The following is a 19,588-nucleotide window of genomic DNA, read 5'->3' as shown; positions in this document are numbered from 1 at the left end:
GCAGATTGGCTGCACCATAGCGACCAGTTATATTATTTTATGAAACACTCTGACATTTTAGATATAGTATACGTTGAAGATTTAGCCAGATACTACAGCCAGTGATGAGACTAGTTCAGCGATGCTCCCAGCCCACTCCTCCCAGTGGGTGATTGACAGGTCTCTCCTTTCCTATGTTTATAGGGAGAAAACTGTCAATCACCTGGAGCAGCACAGGGAAGAGCTGGCCAGACTAGTCTAGTTAGGCAATGGTCCCAGGCCAGGTCTCCAAAGTATAATTTCTCAAAAATGGTGATAGACGCTCTGGGAGATCTGAGTGTAGAACCAGCAGTCTTCTTCTATCTCCTCCACTGCTTGAGCTTCTAACTGTGAAAGAAGAAGTCATTATGGGGTTGAGATAGATGCAGTGAGTGACACCAGTGACATCCCACAGCTTCTAGCACTGCCCCTCAAACGAATAGTTATCAGGAGAGGAGATAGAAGTAGTGAGTGACGCCAGCACCCCACTCCTTCTAGCTTTGCCCTCAAACTAACCGTCATCAGAGGCCAGTGATAGAAGCAATGAATGAACCAGAACTGCCTCTTGATGATGATTTTTTTTTTTGAAGGTGGTGCTAGAAGCTGTGGGGCAGCTATGATGTCACTCACTGCTTCTATCACTAGTCACTGATGAAAATTTGTTTGAGGCCGGTGCTAGAAGCTGTGGGGCAGCTCTGGTGTCACTCACTACTTCTATCACAATCTTCTGACAACAACTTATTTCACAGTTAGGAGATATGGCTTCGGTGGAGAAAGAAGCAATGTGATGGTGCTGCACTCACTTCTCCCACAGTTTCTATCACCATAGATCCAGGACATCTTTAGGGGGCCGCTATGCACGAAAGTGAAGTAAGTAGCTGCAGCGCCGCCCCTGATGATGTCGTGTTCCAGCAGGCAATAAATTCTGCAGGGAGTGAGTGCAGCCCCTGCCTCCCGTGACATCATTTTTGAGACCCCTCTCAAAACAATTGTCACAGGAAGTGCAGTATAAAAAAAACCACATTCATAGATTAGCTAAAAGTGTAGGATATTTTATAATAAAGTTAATACAAAAATGGTTAGGGTGTAAAGATAGATATTTAGAAAAGACATTTTAGGTGCTTTATCACCCCTTTAACTTTAATTCGAAAAATCTGAATACATATCAGTAATGGATTAAACCCCATCAATGACATTAATATAAGGTCTGTGCCTTGCCAATTGCATGGCTACTAAGATTATACCTCCTTGTAGATATTAAGACCTCATGCAAGTCTGTACAAGGAGTCTCTGAGCCTTCTCTATGAGCACCCCTTTAACAGAAGAGCTACTTGAACTCCCTCCGACCAATAGGTTTCAGCATTTTAAAAACCAGCTTGCTGCATGCTGTGTTATACATCTTTACTAAAATGCTTGATGTTAGAACATAATGACGCATAGCAGTCCTGGCATTTTAGCTGTTTACTTGAATTGGGACGCACGCTGTAACTAATGCAGAAAGTGAATCAGTTACGCCAGTCGCCTGCATTAAATATTGTACAGCATTTTAACACAAGGGGAACTTTAATAAAATCATACTGAGAAGAGGGGGTGAAATACACAGAACAATGCAAAATAACTACAGGGCTATTTTTCATCAAATGTCAGCTTTTCTTTGAATGCCTGTTACACATGTCTCTGCCTTTCAAACACCAGCTGTTCTCGAAAATCTTCATGATTTGTACAGGCTATTCAGTGGCAGCCGGATAATTTCCAGGTGCAAGGATACCAGGGCTCCGAAACTCAATCCTTCCATAGGGTATTTATAAGCATTTCTACTGATGCCTCTTTTCACTTGTACAGTATGATACAAATTTTCCTTAAAGGGAATCTGTACGCAGGTTTTTGCTGCCTCATCTGAGAGCAGCATGATGAAAGGGCAAAGAGACCCTGAATCCAATAATATATAACTTCATTTACTGGATGCAGCCCTTCTGACACAATGAGAGTTTTTAGATGTAGCAATGCCGCAGAGTTGAGAAATCTGCTCCCGCCCACACCAGACTCTCCTCTCTATGTACAATGTCTATAGCCAGTGAGCTGCTAATCACAGCAGGGGATGTGCCAGACTAGCTGATCTCTAGCTAACCTAGTGCTGCAATGCTAATCTCATGAAGCTAAAACAAACAGCATTCAGTGTGATAAGAGATGCTAAGCTGAAATCTCTGTCTTAACCCATTCAGATGATAAAGCAAAAATCTGCTAACAGATTCTCTAAAAAATTTTCATTTGCAAAATAAACATTGCGAACGAAATAAAAAAAACTCCGCCATGTTGTCTTATACGCCAACATTAGTGTTTGGTCAATGGTGATTAAGAAAAATGTAAAGTAATGTAAGTAAGCAATCCTTGTTATTATACATTATAAGACCCCCTTCACACTTCCGTGAAAAACACGCACGTCTGTTACGGGCCGTTTTTCGGGTCCGTATCCCGTTTTTGTGTCCGTTTTATGGTCCGTGTGGCATCTGTGTGAATTGCGTATGCTAGCCGTGTTTGTGTGTAGAACGTCCGTGTGTGCGTGTGGAATTAACGTGTATGTGTACGTGGAATGTCCATGTGGAATATCCGTGTGTGTGATGCACAATGTCGTTTATAAATGTCGGCTGACAGCCGACAGAGTTGCACGATGAGAATGAACTCGGGTGAACTTCACCCGACTTCATCCTCATACCGCGGCTCTGTCTGTGTTGAGTACTAATTAGCGGTCACCTGTGAAGGATTCACCGGTGACAGCTAATCCCCCGAGTGACTGAAGTTTCCCCCCTCTCTCATACTCACCGATCCCCGATCCCCGGCGCGGCGCTGCACGGCATTCACACTGCTGCGGCTTTTACTATTTTGAAAAAGCCGGCCGCTCATTAAACAATCTCGTATTCCCTGCTTTCCCCACCCACCGGCGCCTATGATTGGTTGCAGTGAGACACGCCCCCACGCTGAGTGACAGGTGTCTCACTGCACCCAATCACAGCAGCCGGTGGGCGTGTCTATACTGTGCAGTAAAATAAATAAATAATTAAAAAAAACGGCGTGCGGTCCCCCCCAATTTTAATACCAGTCAGATAAAGCCATACGGCTGAAGGCTGGTATTCTCAGGATGGGGAGCTCCACATTATGGGGAGCCCCCCACCCTAACAATATCAGCCAGCAGCCGCCCAGAATTGCCGCATACATTAGTTGCGACAGTTCTGGGACAGTACCCGGCTCTTCCCGATTTGCCCTGGTGCTTTGGCAAATCGGGGTAATAAGGAGTTAATGGCAGCCCATAGCTGCCAATAAGTCCTAGATTAATCATGTCAGGCGTCTCCCCGAGATTCCCTTCATGATTAATCTGTAAATTACAGTAAATAAACACACACACACCCGAAAAAATCCTTTATTAGAAATAAAAAACACAAACATATACCCTGGTTCAACAATTTAATCAGCCCGAAAAAGCCCTCCATGTCCGGCGGAATCCAGGATGGTCCAGCGTCGCATCCAGCTCTGCTGCATGGAGGTGACAGGAGCTGCAGCACACACCGCCGCTCCTGTCAGCTCCACGCGGCAAATGAAGAGTGCCGCGCGATCAGCTGAGCTGTCACTGGATCCAGTGACAGCGGGTAACCTCAGTGACAGCTCAGCCGATCGCGCGGCTCTCTTCATTTGCTGCGTGGAGCTGACAGGAGCGGCGGTGTGTGCTGTGGGCGGGGAAAGCAGAGAATACGAGATTGTTTAATGAGCGGCCGGCTTTTTCAAAATAGTAAAAGCCGCCGCAGCAGTGTGAATGCCGTGCAGCGCCGCGCCGGTGATCGGGGAACGGTAAGTATGAGAGAGGGGGGGAAACTGACCGACAGACTGTGAGAGAGGGACAGACAGACAGAGAGACCGACAGAGAGACAGAGAGACCGACCGACGGACTCAGGGAGATTGACCGACATACACAGAAATAGAAAGAATGGCCGACATCACTAGAAATAAAAACAACAAACGGACACGGACTATAGGTAGATGCATACGTGTTTACTAACGTGTGTGCACATACCCATAGACTTTCATTGTGTCCACGTGTGCGTGCTCCGTGCAGATAACGGACATGCATCCTTGCAAAACGCAAACACATACGGATCACGGACACGCACACACGGACATAATGAAATAACGCACGTGTGACCACAATCATAGATTAACATTGGTGCATGTTTGTCCGTGTCTCCGGTATATACGGAAACGGAACAAACACGCACGTGTTTCACGGACGTGTGAAGGGGGCCTAAAGCTGCTTTCACACCTCCGGTTTCAGCAGAGCCGGCCAATCCGGCTCTAAAACCTATGCAACGGATGCGGCGACAAAACCGCATCCTTTGCATACGTTTTTAACATATGACTCGTCCGTTTTTTGGCCCTTGCGGCACGCTACTGAGCATGCACAGTGTAAAAAATGCATGCGGCGGCCGGATGCATTTTTTTGCCGCAGGACGCCGCATGCGGCGTCCATAGGCATGCATTGCAAATCGTGCCGCATTGGCCGGATGCGGCGCAATGCGTTTTTTTTTGCCGGACAAAAAACGTGCCAGGCAACGTTCCATTCGTCCGACAAATTGGCTAAATCTGCCACATGCGGCAAAAACCGGACGGAACGCAAGCCCATGCGGCACAATCCGGCACTAATGTAAGTTTATGCAAAAAAACGCAACCGGCAGCAAAAAAAACGGTTGCGTTTTTTCTGCAAAGCGCCGGATTGTGCCGCACAGAAAAAAACGGATGTGTGAAAGCAGCCTAACAAACTTTATTTGTAATTAATTGGATATCTCCATTTGTAATGTATGTTTTACTATTTTGTTTATGTAGTTCTTTTTATGGACAACACCCAAACCAGAGCGCTTAGCTATAAGGGGATGTAGCGATAGTAGATGTAAGCGGATCAGGCAAGGTTTAAGTTTGAATATTCTCACGTTTTTTCCTGGTAAATTCGATTAGCTAAGAATTATTTTTAGTAAATTTAATGTCCCTTATTATGCTCTGGTCATAATAAGTGTAATACGTGAAAAATATTAAAAAATTCTTATACTCATTGCTTCTCTATTTGGCCCCTCTTCACCTCACTGCCACCCGTCAAATCCTCGTCACATCTTTAGATTGGCAGCGCTGATATCACAGGGTCTCAGTCAATAGTCCGTGACTTGCGGACTTTCTTGGCCTGGAAGGGTTCTGTGCACGTGGCCGCAAAGGTCGCGGCCCACAAAATCATAGCATATGCCACGACCTTTGCGGGCACATACACAGAACCTTCCCGGACATAGCAGACCAGAATCCTTCAGCCAAGTCTATGGAATTTCAGTGATGTCGACGCCAATTCAAAGATTCTATGAGAAATGGATGGGTAGTGGTGAGTAGCAGAGAGCCCGAAGTGGTGAGTATCATTTTTTTTTTTATTTTTTATCTTTTGATTGCCTTTTATATACCAGTATAATGGCAACTGGCAGGCCCAATTTTGCTGAATCTTGGCTAATGTGCATTTTTGTTAAATTTGAATAGAATCAAGTTCTACTTGACCTTATTCGCTCATCTCTAAGAGATAGATTTGGCACCCTGATCATGGTCCCCGTGCCACATTAAAGAAGTGGAGTAAGATGTGTGCCTCCATCAGAGATGTACGCTAGTCGGGGACTAAAGTACATTTTTGGTGTAAGTTATACAATTAAAGTGGCATAACATTTCATGACTTAGCTGAGCAGTTGTAGGCACATCCTGTCCCATCCATGCTTCGCCGATTTTCGCAAAGCTGGATGCCTTTACACTGACAATACCAAAAGTTGTAAATTGTTTGTGCAACTCCGAGTTGCTCCAAAATGTTGCAGCTTTTCAAACAATTTATTTAAAAATTCTGGTAACATTGCTTTGATGAATCGGGGGTCAAAGATTTCTTCAAAGCACTGGTATATTTCAGCTAAAAGCATACCTGGTTGCTATCATGCAGTCCGGAACTGATTCAGGCTGCTGTGTTTTGGACATCATGAATCATCTGACAGGTTCTCTGTAAGAGGTACAGTAACTGTTTGATTTGCCTCTTCTGGTCCAATGATTCACCTGGCATCTGGACTAATGACTCACATTTTCCTTTACATCATGAGGATGGAGAGCTGAATATTGTTCTATGGAAAAAGGGCATATCGGCAATGTGATGGTCTGTGCAACATTTTACTTTGAGTCTTGCCATTGACACATCTGATCTACCAAAACACAATTGGAGATCAAGTAAGCCTTATCTTGGAAATGGAATTCACTGATTTGACTTTTAATCAACAGTAAAAATTAAAATGTTCCTCACCCCACATCACACCTAATAGTCACCTCTTCCATATTTGAATCCAAGTATAATGTTCATGTTCTCCCTCAACCTCCCTCTTTGGGCCTGGATTCTTATTCTGCTTTTTTGTTCATCTGGTTTGCATGAAGCGTATAAATATCCACAGGAGTATAGACATAGCAGCCACCAAGTAATGTCAGTAGCCATGCAAAAATTGTTGGAATGGTTTGTGAAAACATAGGAAGGAGTTCTAGATGTAGAATATGACTCCAAATTACCCAGATCACAATTTGATCAAGAATTTGAGGGATTTGGTGGTCATAAAGTCTAATGGTAGCCCAAATTCACTGGTACTGCTGAAGTGGCCGCAGGTCTGACCGCGGCTGAGTTCCCATAATCTGCGCCAACAAAATCCCCACGCTCAGATTTTATGTAAGGGTACATTTCTTTACTGGTAAACATCTCAATGACACACGCAGCTGGCTTAGCAGCACACATAACCAGGGTTTGCTATCCGGGTCTTTAACTTCAGACACACGGCGCAGAACACAAACAAAACAGCAATGATAAACACGAATTCTGTCCCTGACTTGCCCTATAGGTTATATTACCAGTCCAAAACACAAGGAGGAAGGGCTCCCATGTAGCAGGCCTGAACTCCGGGTAACCGGCGGCGACTCCAAGGGAGAGAAGTGGAAGATCTTCAGCCCTCTCAACAAAGGACTAGCTGACAGTCTCTTGGTACGGAGGAAGGAGACGGTCCGGAGGTCCCTTGAGTCCAGTATCCCGTCTGCAGCAGTTCTGACAATCCCTTACACTTCAGCGATGAGGGTAGTCCGAGGCAGGTCTGTTCAGGTCCAGCTCCAATAGCTCAATGTCCTTTTCCTGCACTTTTACTTCCTGTACAACAAGTGCCTGAGGGAGGGGATCAGATTTTACAGCGTCTACCCCTCGAGCAGTTTCACCACTTGTCCACAAGGTGGCAGCACCATCCTGTGTAATGTCAGTCTCCATGTCCATTTTAATCACAAAATAGTCAGAGCTGCTCGCCTCATTACACTGCTGTAAACATCTTGGTGCAAGTTAGCACAGGACATCTTTAGAGAACCTTTACAGTCCACACCTCAATGGGTCAACATTTTTTTGACATTATGTTGGGAGTCAAGAAAGTATTAGGAAGGTCATTTTATTGTTATATCTAAGATGTGAAATCTAGACCATAAACACTCATCATGGTCTTTCTTTCAAGGCTGATTCACAGTTCCAGTCCAGCTTTGGCTCTCAGACACAATGAATTTTCCAAGCAGTACCTAGCCACCGATAGACACTGGAGGAATTTCTAAAACACACTCCAAATTGGAGCATATTAATTATGGAAACTATGTTCCCAGAAGGCTACAACTCTCGCCTCGTGGAACAGGCAGGGACCATCAGCTCTTTCTTAATTAGGAGAGCCTGCTTTTTAAAAGCTGCCTTTCCCCTCTCCTCTGGGACTGTCCTATGTATAGGCGGGCTGACTATCAGAATTAAGAAGTGCATAGGACAAATTTTTCTTTTTTGCATTTTCTTTCACACTGCAGAGTAATTAGAGATCTCTTCACTGTTCTGCTCCTTTAGAATAAAATATTAACAATAAGTCATTATATTTCCTCCAATACTGTAAAAATATAATGACGTTTTGCTGCATAGTAGTGAATTAGGAAATAACCATCAAAGCAAAAAGAGTGAAAAACAATATATTTGCTGTGTTGCTGTAATAGCCCTTTTCTAATATGTTGGTTTGATATACAGGCATATATGATTCGGTGTAGTATTTTTGTGTAACTTTCGCCCCTACTACCCCTACTACACCTACTACTGTGGCGCCCTGGACTAGCCAGGTCGTCACAGGTAACACTCACACCCCCACCCCCACCAGACAGTAACATTAGCCAAACACGAAATCCTTGTTGCCTCCCTCCAGGGTCTGATATCCACACCAGGTGGGGCGGAGCCAAGCAGTTCACCCCACCCACCGAGGAGTTCACAGGCCTCGAGGCGGGAAAAATCACAGTTTAGTCCAAGAGGTTGAAGTAAGAGGAGTAAAGTGGAGAGTGTCTGGGTTTGTGGCCCAGGCACTGACAACAAGGTTGGCAGACGGTGGTGGCCGTCTGCAGGAGTGGTGAATTGACGCAGAACCGTAGGACCGGGGTCGGGCGTTGGCCCGCCGGTACCGACCGGGGAGCGAAGTGAAGCCAGCACACACAGGCAGGGCCATCGGACCCCGACTAGGCTTGGAGTCGCCGTCAAAAGTCAAATCCGAGTGTGACAGGAATCCCAGGGGTTTCCTAACAGCCAAAGACCCGTTAGAAGGCAACCGCCCACACCGTGAGGGTATACAGCTACCGCCTAAGGCTAGAGACCCAAGGGCCAGCGCCTGCGGGCAAACGGGCTCCTCCAGCATCCATACACTGGGGAGCGGACTACCGTTGGGGATCCACCGTAGTCAAACAAGTACACAAAGGTGCAGGGATAGACAGCCGCCATCACCTGTCCGGGGAGAGACACTGCAGCCGGCTGCGGGACCCGTCCATCCAGCCATTTGGTTTACCGAGGACTTTGTGCATCTCTTACTGAGTGAGTACACCCTTGCCATCCGGCACCGCGCTGCTCTGTCCCTGCAACCCTGCACCTCACCTACCCTGCCTCCCCGTCACACCACCGGGCCCCGGGACCACCGACCCCTACCCACGGAGGGGGGGAAAACAACATCCCAGCTGCTCCCTACCATCGCTCCCGGGATCCCCGTCACCAGCAGCGGTGGTGCCTATCTTCACCACAACCCGTGGGTGGCGTCACGGACTAAATCCCCCAAACCAACCACCCCTTTCACTCACGGGTGAGGAGCGCCGCTCGAGTTCCCGGATCCAGCCCACAACTCGAGCCACCGAGCAGCAGCAGCCGCATCAGCGCCGGACCCGAGCGTTAACGAGCGCGGCAGCGGCATCCTCCCCGCCCGCGACACTACTATGTTCCAATACAAAAAGCTTAAACTGCAGTTTTATTTTTTATTTCATAAATCAATAGTAGACATGAAAATAGGCAACTTTGTAATATACACTTATGTCCGAAAGTGTTGGCACCCTTAAAATTGCTCCAGAAAATTGAGTATGTCTCCCAGAAAACTATTGCAATTGCATATTTTGTTATATACAAGTTTATTTCCTTTGTGTGTATTGGAATAACAGAAAAAAAAACAGAGAAGAAATGGAACGTTGGACATAATTTCATACAGAACTCCAAAAATAGTCCAGACGAAATTGTTGGCATCCTCAACTTAATATCTGGTTGCACGCCCTTTGGAATAAATAATTGTAATCAATCGCTTCCTATAACCATCAACAAGCTTCTTACACCTCTCACCTGGAATTTTGGACCAATCTTCTGGTACAAACGTATATCTCAGATTTGAAGGTGTCTTCACCCAACAGCAACTTTAAATCTCTTCACAGGTATCAATGGAATTTACATTCCGACACTTTGCTGCCACTACAGAACTCTCTAGCTTTTTGTTTCCATCCATTTCTGGGGGTTTCTTGAAGGTTGTTTCAGGTCATTGTCCTGCTGGAAGACCCATATCCTAGGATGCAAACCCAGCTTTCTGACACTAGGCACTACATGGCGACCCAAATTCCTTTCACTGGCCTACAAAATGTACATTTTTTTGTGTTAAATGCATGAAATAAACTGTTTCTCATGGTAACTTGTCCCCTGATTCCAAATTCTGCTTTCAGAATTTTTCCATCAGGCAGAAATTTTGAATAACACATGTTTACATTTTTTGACATTTTTAATTTCAACAGGAATTGCTTAATATAAATATTATTTTTTAAAATTATTTAAAATAAAATTTGTTCTAGTTTCTTCAATATTTAGCTTCAGGCGTGTCCCTTTTTTGTCCCCAATAGTAGTCTGCCTGCATTTTTGGTCTCCATTTCCTTCATATAATGGCCTTCAAGTAGCATGAAGTCCTGATGAAGGAGCTTACTGTGCTCGTCATTGATAGAGATGAGCAGTTTTGCCAAGGCTCAGTTTGCAGTAAACGAGCCTAACTCCACAGGTTCGAACTTGAACTAAACCTTGGATCAGGTCACTGATTGGTAGTTTGGGTTTCTGCCCACATACAGCCAACCATAAGCAGATCACTTCCGGGTGAGGGCGGGCTTTTTCAAACTTTATTTTTATTGCACACTATATCCGACTGTGCTGTTGTTACCCTCAGTGTGTGCTGTTAAAACGCTGCAAGCTGCTTGCACAGGGCTGAGCGTACCTGAGCACAGCTTTGTTCGCATGAGTTTTGTTCACACACAAAGCATCCGAAGTCCAACACCGAACCTTGATTTTTAAATTTGGTGTTAAGTTCGAAAACCAAACCTCAGGTTCACTCATCATAAGTCATTGACATCTCCAAGATTATCAAAGAAAAAATCTAAATTGAAGTCCAGAAAATGTATCTTCACAGACATATTGCATCTCAATTCTTTGTAGCGTTCTAATAATTCATTCACACGATTGCTATAGTTTTGTGCTTTGTGGTTCCCAAGGAAGTTCACTGATACATTTTCAAATGACTCCCCTCCGGTGCCTCCATCTCGCTCAGTTTTGTGTCAAAATCAGTGTCTTTCATAATTTCCCTTTGTTGTGGCCTCCCGAAAATTCCTTCCTTGATCTTGGCCTTGCTCATTTGTGGAAACTTGTTTCTGAGGGATGCCAAACTCATCCCAATAATGATCCAGCACCTTGACAAAGTTCTTCAGTTCTAGTTTTATGTGGCATGGCGGAATTAATTTTTTTCTGGAGCTACCAGAGGTTGATAAAGGACATTATTTCTTCCAGAAGTTAAACTATTTCTTGAAGGTCACTGTTTTTTGTGGAATGATTTTTGTGGTTTCTGCTGTACAATTTGCAGAGAAAACAACAAAACTTTATGTAGGTAACCTACAACCCAATCACAAAGCCTATTACTTTCAGATCACCACAAATATTCCACTCGTAGATTTTGGAACCATTGTTCCTCACCCTTACATTACACTGAGTAACAATGAAGAACAGTGGGCAGGAGATTGTTATAAATCCCATCCACTTTGCTAGAGCTGGAAGATGCTGCGTTTTTTTGTGCAGTGAAAATAGATAGTGTTCAAAACTGACCGAAAACTCAATGTGTGAACTTAACCTAAACCATCCTACCCTACCTGCAGCCGAGCAGCCTCATACCATAACATATTCTATTTATCCGTATTTTTCGTGCTCAATGTCGGTGTTTTGTCGGTTTTCACCTTCTATTTTACTTGTTTCTAATGTTCTTTCTCACCACTCTGCCTTTAAGGTCAGGGTTCTAGAACAGTCTTGTGCAGGTGACAGTGGTATTTCCAGCGTACTGTAAGAGATGTGCCAACCCAAGGCGTCTTCAGGTGTGCTGATCTCCTTGATGTTAGAATCTAATCAGTAGTAATCAGCTGTAATTAATGTATAAATGTATGAGGTTATAAAACCCTTTAAAGGTCGCTGGCACCGGGAAACAGAGTCCTTGGAAGCTTCAAAGGCAAAACTTCTGTTATATTTTATTTGGATAAGAAACATCCAGGGAAATGCGGTGTGAGTCCTTAGATCAGTGTGAACACTCGCTTAGTGCTCATGCTGATCTAAAGGCCCAGTCACACTAAACAACTTACCAGCGATCCCAACAATTATACAACCTGATAGGGATTGCTGGTAAGTTGCTAGGAGGTCGCTGGTGAGATGTCACACTAAGCGACGCTCCAGCGATCCCACCAGCAACCTGACCTGGCAGAGATCACTGGAGCGTCGATACACGTGGAAGCATGCTGCTCTTGGTAACTAAGGTAAATATCGGGTAACCAACCCGATATTTACCTTGGTTACCAGCGCACACCGCTTAGCGCTGGCTCCCTGCACACCTAGCCACAGTACACATCGGGTTAATTACCCGATGTGTACTCTGCTACGTGTGCAGGCAGCAGGAGCCAGCTTCTGCGGACGCTGGTAACTACAGTAAACAGCCGGTAACCAAGAAGCCCTTACCTTGGTTACCCGATATTTACCTTCGTTACCAGCGTCCGCCGCTCTCAGCTGTCAGTGCCGGCTCCTGCTCCCTGCATTCCTAGCCACAGTACACATCGGGTTAATTACCCGATGTGTAGTCTGGCTATGTGTGCAGGGAGCAGGGAGCCGGCACTGACAGCTGAGAGCGGTGGACGCTGGTAACAAAGGTAAATATCGGGTAACCAAGGTAAGGGCTTCTTGGTTACCCGCTGTTTACCATGGTTACCAGCGTCCGCAGAAGCCGGCTCCTGCTGCCTGCACATTTAGTTGTTGCTCTGTCGCTGTCACACACAGCGATGTGTGCTTCACAGCGGGAGAGCAACAACTAAAAAATGGCCCAGGACATTCAGCAACAACCAACGACCTCACAGCAGGGGCCAGGTTGTTGCTGGATGTCACACACAGCAACATCGCTAGTAAGTTGTGCCTTAGCAGCGATGTTGCTAGCGATGTTGCTTAGTGTGACGGTACCTTAAGGATAGGGATTTAGCAGATGGAGACTGGAGGGAGATAAGATATAATCTCAAGAACAATAGACTGGAGGTAGGTGGTCGGAAAAGAGCTCATTATTGTGCATGTCTCAGACAGATGAACAGTAGCAGGAATGAGGCCAGACAGTGTCTGCGGGAACTCCACTGAAGTAAATGCACTTTTCTCAGCACTCGGATCCCAGTGGTCTTCTGTCTTACAAAGCCTTACATGTCACTGCAGTGTCCACCAATCTGCAGCTGGGCTAGTGATATTGGGTAGTGCTGCTGAGCGGGCCCAGGTCCTGCACAGTACAGCACTAGCTCTAATAGGAAGCTAGAAGTTCCTTGACACTGAGGTGCCTTGAAGGTTTCTCTGCTGTGCCTGACCCAACACAGGAACATAAATCAAATCTATATATAGCGCTAACATATTCCGCAGCGCTTTACATACATCAGTAACACTGTCCCCATTGGGGATCACAATCTAAAGTCCATATCTGTATGTCTTTGGAGTGTGGGAGGAAACCGGAGACCCCAGGGGAAACCCACGCAAACACGGGGAAAACATACAAACTCCTTGCAGATGGTGTCCTTGGTGGGATTTGAACCCAGGACCCTAGCGCTCCAAGGCTAACCACTGAGCCACCGTTTTATATGTTACATAGGACTGCAGATAACATCTGTTACATTATTTGTACTCAACAAGATACATTATGTTATCTGTGGTGTTACGTAGCACTGTCGGTAACAGCTACTGTTTTTACTTGCAATATGTTGTATTACATAGGACTGCAGGTGACATCTACTACATTATATGTACGCAGACAGTTATCACTGTTTGTTACCTGTAGTGTTACATAGGGCTGCAGGAAATATCTACTACATTGTCTATCAGAGGGTTGTCACTGTATGTTTTCTGTGGCGTTACATAGGACTGCAGGTACCATCTACTAGATTATTTGTACTCAGAGTTATAACTGTGTTATCTGTGGAGTTGCATAGGACTGCAGGTAACATCTACATTATTTGTACTCAGAGAGTTATAATTGTTATCTGTGGTGTTGCATAGGACTGCAGGTAACATCTACTACATTATTTGTTCTCACAGAGTTTTAACTGTGTTATCTGTGATGTTACATAGGACTGTAGGTAACATCTACTACATTATCTATACTCAGAGTTATGTTATTTGTGGAGTTACATAGTACTACAGGTAACATCTACTACATTATTTGTGCTCAGAGAGTTATTACTGTTTTACCTGCGGTTTTTACATAGGACTGCAGGTGACATCTAGATTATCGGTGTACAGAGAGTTCTCACTGTGGGTTACCTATGGCGTTTACTCTTTGTTAACATACTGGGTGTTATACTACCACTACTTTCGAGGAATAAATAGCAGCATTGTCTCCCCTTTAATTTATTTTCGGAGCTCCCTGTACAGTTGACATGGATGGTTTTTAGTAACTATTATGAAATGTAAAGGTTTCTCTCAAAATACAATGATAAAAAAACCTGATTTTGCACAGACTAAGAATCTGAAAACCATGTTCTAATCTTTGACATTTACACTGAGATACAATCACATGAATTTACCAGCCCGAAAGTGTTAGGCTATGTGCCCACGCTACAGGATTTATCGCGGATTTGACGCGGATTTTGACGCGGATTTAGCGCGGATTTGCCGAAAATCTGCAGCACAGCTACTCCCCAGCCATTTCAATGGCATTTTGGAAATGCTGTGCCCATGCTGCGGATTTTTCCGCTGCGGATTTTGCCGCGGATTTTGATGCGGAACAAACTGCAGCATGTCAATTGTTTGGTGCGGATTTGGTGCGGATTTTCTGTTTTGAATGGGGAAAAAAAAAAAATAAAATCCGCATCAAAATCCGCGGCAAATCCGCGGTAAATCCGCGGTAAATCCGCGGCAAATCCGCGGGTGCGGATTTGCCGCGAAAGTTGCGGATTTTCAGGCAAAAAAATCCGCATGGACATTCTAGCGTGGGCACATAGCCTTAGGATGGGATCAAACAGGGCTTTGTACAAACTTGTCTACAAAAGTATCTGTGGTGATCTAAACTTCTGTTTTTATGCTGTTTTTCAGTATTTGGTAAATAATGGGATTTTATAAACTACTTTGAACTTTTAGGCATAATAAAAGTTATAATAATGTTTTTTAAAAGGTAATCTCAGCAGATTTTTACTATGTAATCTGAAGACAGCATGCTGTAGGGGTTAACAAAGATTTCAGCAATATGTATCGTATCACATTGTATGCTGTTGTTTACCTGTAATATTTCTTTTTGCTTCAGGAGATTGGCATTGATGGACGAGATCAGCTAGAGGTTAGCTAGTCTGGCTTGGGCGTCAACGGAACCAGGGATTCCCAGCCAGTCTCCCATGCAGGTACTTGCCCAGCCTCAAACTGCATAGCAGTTACAATCTGATGAGGGTCCTCGTCAGATTGCAGGCTGCTACACAGTTTGTGGCTGGGCAAGTACCAGCATGGGAGACTGGCTGGGAATCCTTAGACTGGCATGCCATCTGCTGTGATTAGCAGCTTACTGTCTATAGATATTGCATATAGAGAGCCTGTTATGGGTGGGGTTAGCTTGCTGAGCTCTGCCACAAGCTACAGTCATATGAAAAAGTGTGGGCACCCCTATTAATTGTAACCTTTTTTCCTTATAACAATTTGCGCTTTTGAAACAGCTATTTCAGTTTCATATATCTAATAACTGATGGACTGAGCAATATTTCTGGATTGAAATGAGGTTTATTGTACTAACAGAAAATGTGCAATCTGCATTTAAACAAAATTTGACCGGTGCAAAAGTATGGCCACCCTTATCAATTTCTTGATTTGAACACTCCTAACTACTTTTTACTGACTTACTAAAGCACTAAATTGGTTTTGTAACCTCATTGAGCTTTGAACTTCATAAGCAGGTGTATCCAATCATGAGAAAAGGTATTTAAGGTGGCCACTTGCAAGTTTTTCTCCTATTTGAATCTCCTATGAAGAGTGGCATCATGGGCTCCTCAAAACAACTCTCAAATGATCTGAAAACAAAGATTATTCAACATAGTTGTTCAGGGGAAGGATACAAAAAGTTGTCTCAGAGATTTAAACTGTCAGTTTCCACTGTGAGGAACATAGTAAGGAAATGGAAGAACACAGGTACAGTTCTTGTTAACCCCAGAAGTGGCAGGCCAGGAAAAATATCAGAAAGGCAGAGAAGAAGAATGGTGAGAACAGTCAAGGACAATCCACAGACCACCTCCAAAGACCTGCAGCTTCATCTTGCTGCAGATGGTGTCAATGTGCATCGGTCAACAATACAGCGCACGTTGCACAAGGAGAAGCTGTATGGGAGAGTGATGCAAAAGAAGCCGTTTCTGCAAGCACGCCACAAACAGAGTCGCCTGAGGTATGCAAAAACACATTTGGACAAGCCAGTTACATTATGGAAGAAGGTCCTGTGGACTGATCAAACAAAGATTGAGTTGTTTGGTCATACAATAAGGCGTTATGCATGGAGGCAAAATAAACACGGCATTCCAAGAAAAGCACTTGCTACCCACAGTAAAATTTGGTGGAGGTTCCATCATGCTTTGGGGCTGTGTTGCCAATGCCGGCACCGGGAATCTTGTTACAGTTGAGGGTCGCATGGATTCAACTCAGTATCAGCAGATTCTTGACAATAATGTGCAAGAATCAGTGATGAAGTTGAAGTTACGCAGGGGATGGATATTTCAGCGAGACAATGATCCAAAACACCGCTCCAAATCTACTCAGGCATTCATGCAGAGGAACAATTACAATGTTCTGGAATGGCCATCCTAGTCCCCAGACCTGAATATCATTGAAAATCTGTGGGATGATTTGAAGCGGGCTGTCCATGCTCGGCGACCATCAAACTTAACCCCTTAATGACCGCCGATACGCCTTTTAACGGCGACAAATTAGGGTACTTCTTCCAAACCGCCGATTTTTAACGGCGATTGGAAAAAAGGGTCTAGCGCCCCCCAGAGTCGGAAAATTTCCGGGGTCTCAGCTGCGGGGGGTAGCTGAGACCCTGGAGATCATGATTCTGGCCGGCTTTTCCGGTCCCCGCTCACGTGATCACCGGTACACACCGTTTACCGATGATCACCTTACAGTAAATGACCACGCCGGTAAAAAATCATTTATCTCCCATCTGGCATAAACAAACATGTCAGATGGGAGATAAATCTCATCCCCCGGTCCTCTCCGGTCCCCCAGTGTTGCCAAAGTGTCCCCCCACCCCCCCTTCCTCCCGAAAATCTAACATGGCGCCGCGCACACCGGCGCGCACAGCAGCGCGCCAGCCGCATTTACCCTGTTCCTCTGGTTTCTGTCGCATGTGCTATCACACATACGACAGAAAACTGCTCCCCAGGCCCTGCCAGGTAACCCCCTATTCCCACCCCGGTGTTTCCCGGTGTCCCCCATACCTGTCAGCTCTGATCCCCCGCGCCCCCTCCTCCTTTACAGTGCACGCCGGTCACACGTGCAGAGCGCGGCTGACAGCTCATCTTCCTGGTTTGCTTTCAGAGACGCTGGCTGCTGCTGCTGCTCGCACACTGCAGCTGTGACCCGGGGAGGGTGGGTGCAAATTCTTTGCACCCACTCTCCTCAAATGGAGGGTCTGCACTCCTAGAAAATGGGGGATACGTTCCCTGAACGTGCCCCCCATATTCTGGAAGGTCCAGAATCGCCGCGGGACTTTCACAATGGATTACAGCAGGGACCCGATTTTATTTTTCTTTTCAATAAATTGGTCAAAGAGGGAATGTTTTTGGGGAGTGTTTTTTCAAATAAATTTTTTTTTTGTTGTCAATTTTTTTTTTTATTACTGTCAATTAGTTATGTCTGGTATCAAATAGACGCCGTGACATAACTAATTGCTGGGCTTGATGCCAGGTGACATCACACATCTGGTATCAACCCCATTTATTACCCCGTTTGCCACCGCACCAGGGCAACGGGATGAGTTGGGGCGAAGCGCCAGGATTGGTACATCTAATGGATGCGCCACTTCTGGGGCGGCTGCGGCCTGCTATTTTTAGGCTGGGAAGAGTCCAATAACCATGGCTCTTCTCACCCTGAGAATACCAGACCCCAGCTGTCAGCTTCACCTTGGCTGGTGATCTAATTTGGGGGGACCCTACGTTTTGTTTTTTTTGTTTTTTTTAACTATTTATTTATAAATAATTAAAAAAAAAAAAAACAGCTTGGGGAGCCCTCCAAATTGATCACCAGCCAAGGTGAAGCTGTCAGCTGTGGTTTGAAGGCTACAGCTGTCTGCTTTACCCTAGCTGGCTATCAAAAATAGGGGGGACCCCACGTCATTTATTTTAATTTTTTTTTCTTTTTGGGCTAAATACAAGGCTAGGCATCCTTTACTGCCACATGAAAGGCACTAAAGGGCGCCAGCTTAGAATATGCAGGGGATGGGATGTTATATATGTTTGACATCTATCCTTTCATCCACTGTAGCATTTTAGGCTGTGTGCCCACAATCAGGGTTTGCAGCATTTTGGGCACAGAGTGTTTTCCCTGCATCCATAACGCTACGTTGTGTGGTAGAAGCACAGTGGAAGGATTTTTAGAAATCCCGTGCTCGTTGTGCTTCTTTTCTCCGCAGCATAAACCGACCTGTGGTGCAGCTTCCCGAGCCTCAGCATGTCAATTTATGCTACGGAGATGAGTGTTCTCTGCAGGTGCAATAGAACTAAAGTCTACAGCAGCCTGAACCCAAATCGTGGGCATGGGCAGCTGCGTTCTCCCATGGACAACACTCACATCTCTGCAGGAAGGCTGACACTGTGTACTAGACGCCGTGTCGCTGGATCATGGCCACATAGCCTAACAGTGAGAATATTGTTGCTACATCAACATTTTTGTGAAGTACCTGTGGATTCAAAATGCTTACTATACTGAATAAAATCCATGAGGGGTCCAGTTTCCAAAATGGGGTCACTTGTGGGGGACCTCCACTGCTTAGGCACCTCAGGGGGTTTCTAATATATTGGTACCCAAGAGACTCTGCTAATGTGACATGGTGCACGCAATTTATTTCAACTTTTCCAAAATTCAAATTGTGCTCCTTCCATTCCAAGCCCTCCCATTTCTCCAAACAGAGATTTTTGGCCACATATGGGGTATCCCTGAGCTCACAAGAAATTGGATAACAACCTGTGGGGTCCACGTTTTGTTGTTGCCTCTTGAAAAAGTGAGAAATGTGATGCTAAAGAAACATTTTTGTGAAAAAGATGAAAATTTTCAATATGGCAACCTAAGCAAATTCTGTGAAGTATTCGTGGATTCAAAATGCTCAATATACACCTAGATAAAAGCCTTTAGGTGTCTTGTTTCCAGAATGGGGTCACATGTGGGGGACCTCCACTGTTTAGGCACTTTAGGGGCTTTCCAAATGTGACATAGTGTCCACTAATTATTCCAGCCAAATGTTCAGTCAAATGGCACTTTTTCCCTTCCGAGCCCTGCTGTGCACCGAAACAGTTGATTTCCACCACACATAAGGTATCAGCATACTCAGGAGAAATTGCACAATAAATTTTATGCTGCTTTTTTTCCTTTTACTCGTGTTAAAAAATAAAGCTATGTGGTTGAAGTAACAAT

General features: G+C 45.0%; 1 protein-coding gene across 1 annotated transcript in view; it reads left to right on the top strand.

The window, feature by feature from the left end:
* Positions 1 to 19,588, top strand: part of GRIN2B (glutamate ionotropic receptor NMDA type subunit 2B) — a 935,536-nt gene that overhangs the window by 379,354 nt on the left and 536,594 nt on the right. The gene's annotated exons all lie outside the window — the stretch shown is intronic.

This window comes from Anomaloglossus baeobatrachus, chromosome 8, assembly GCF_048569485.1.
Source record: "Anomaloglossus baeobatrachus isolate aAnoBae1 chromosome 8, aAnoBae1.hap1, whole genome shotgun sequence".
NCBI classification, from domain to species: Eukaryota; Metazoa; Chordata; class Amphibia; order Anura; family Aromobatidae; genus Anomaloglossus; species Anomaloglossus baeobatrachus.
The sequence above is the reverse complement of the archived record's forward strand: the minus strand, read 5'-3'. Positions and strand labels throughout refer to the sequence as shown.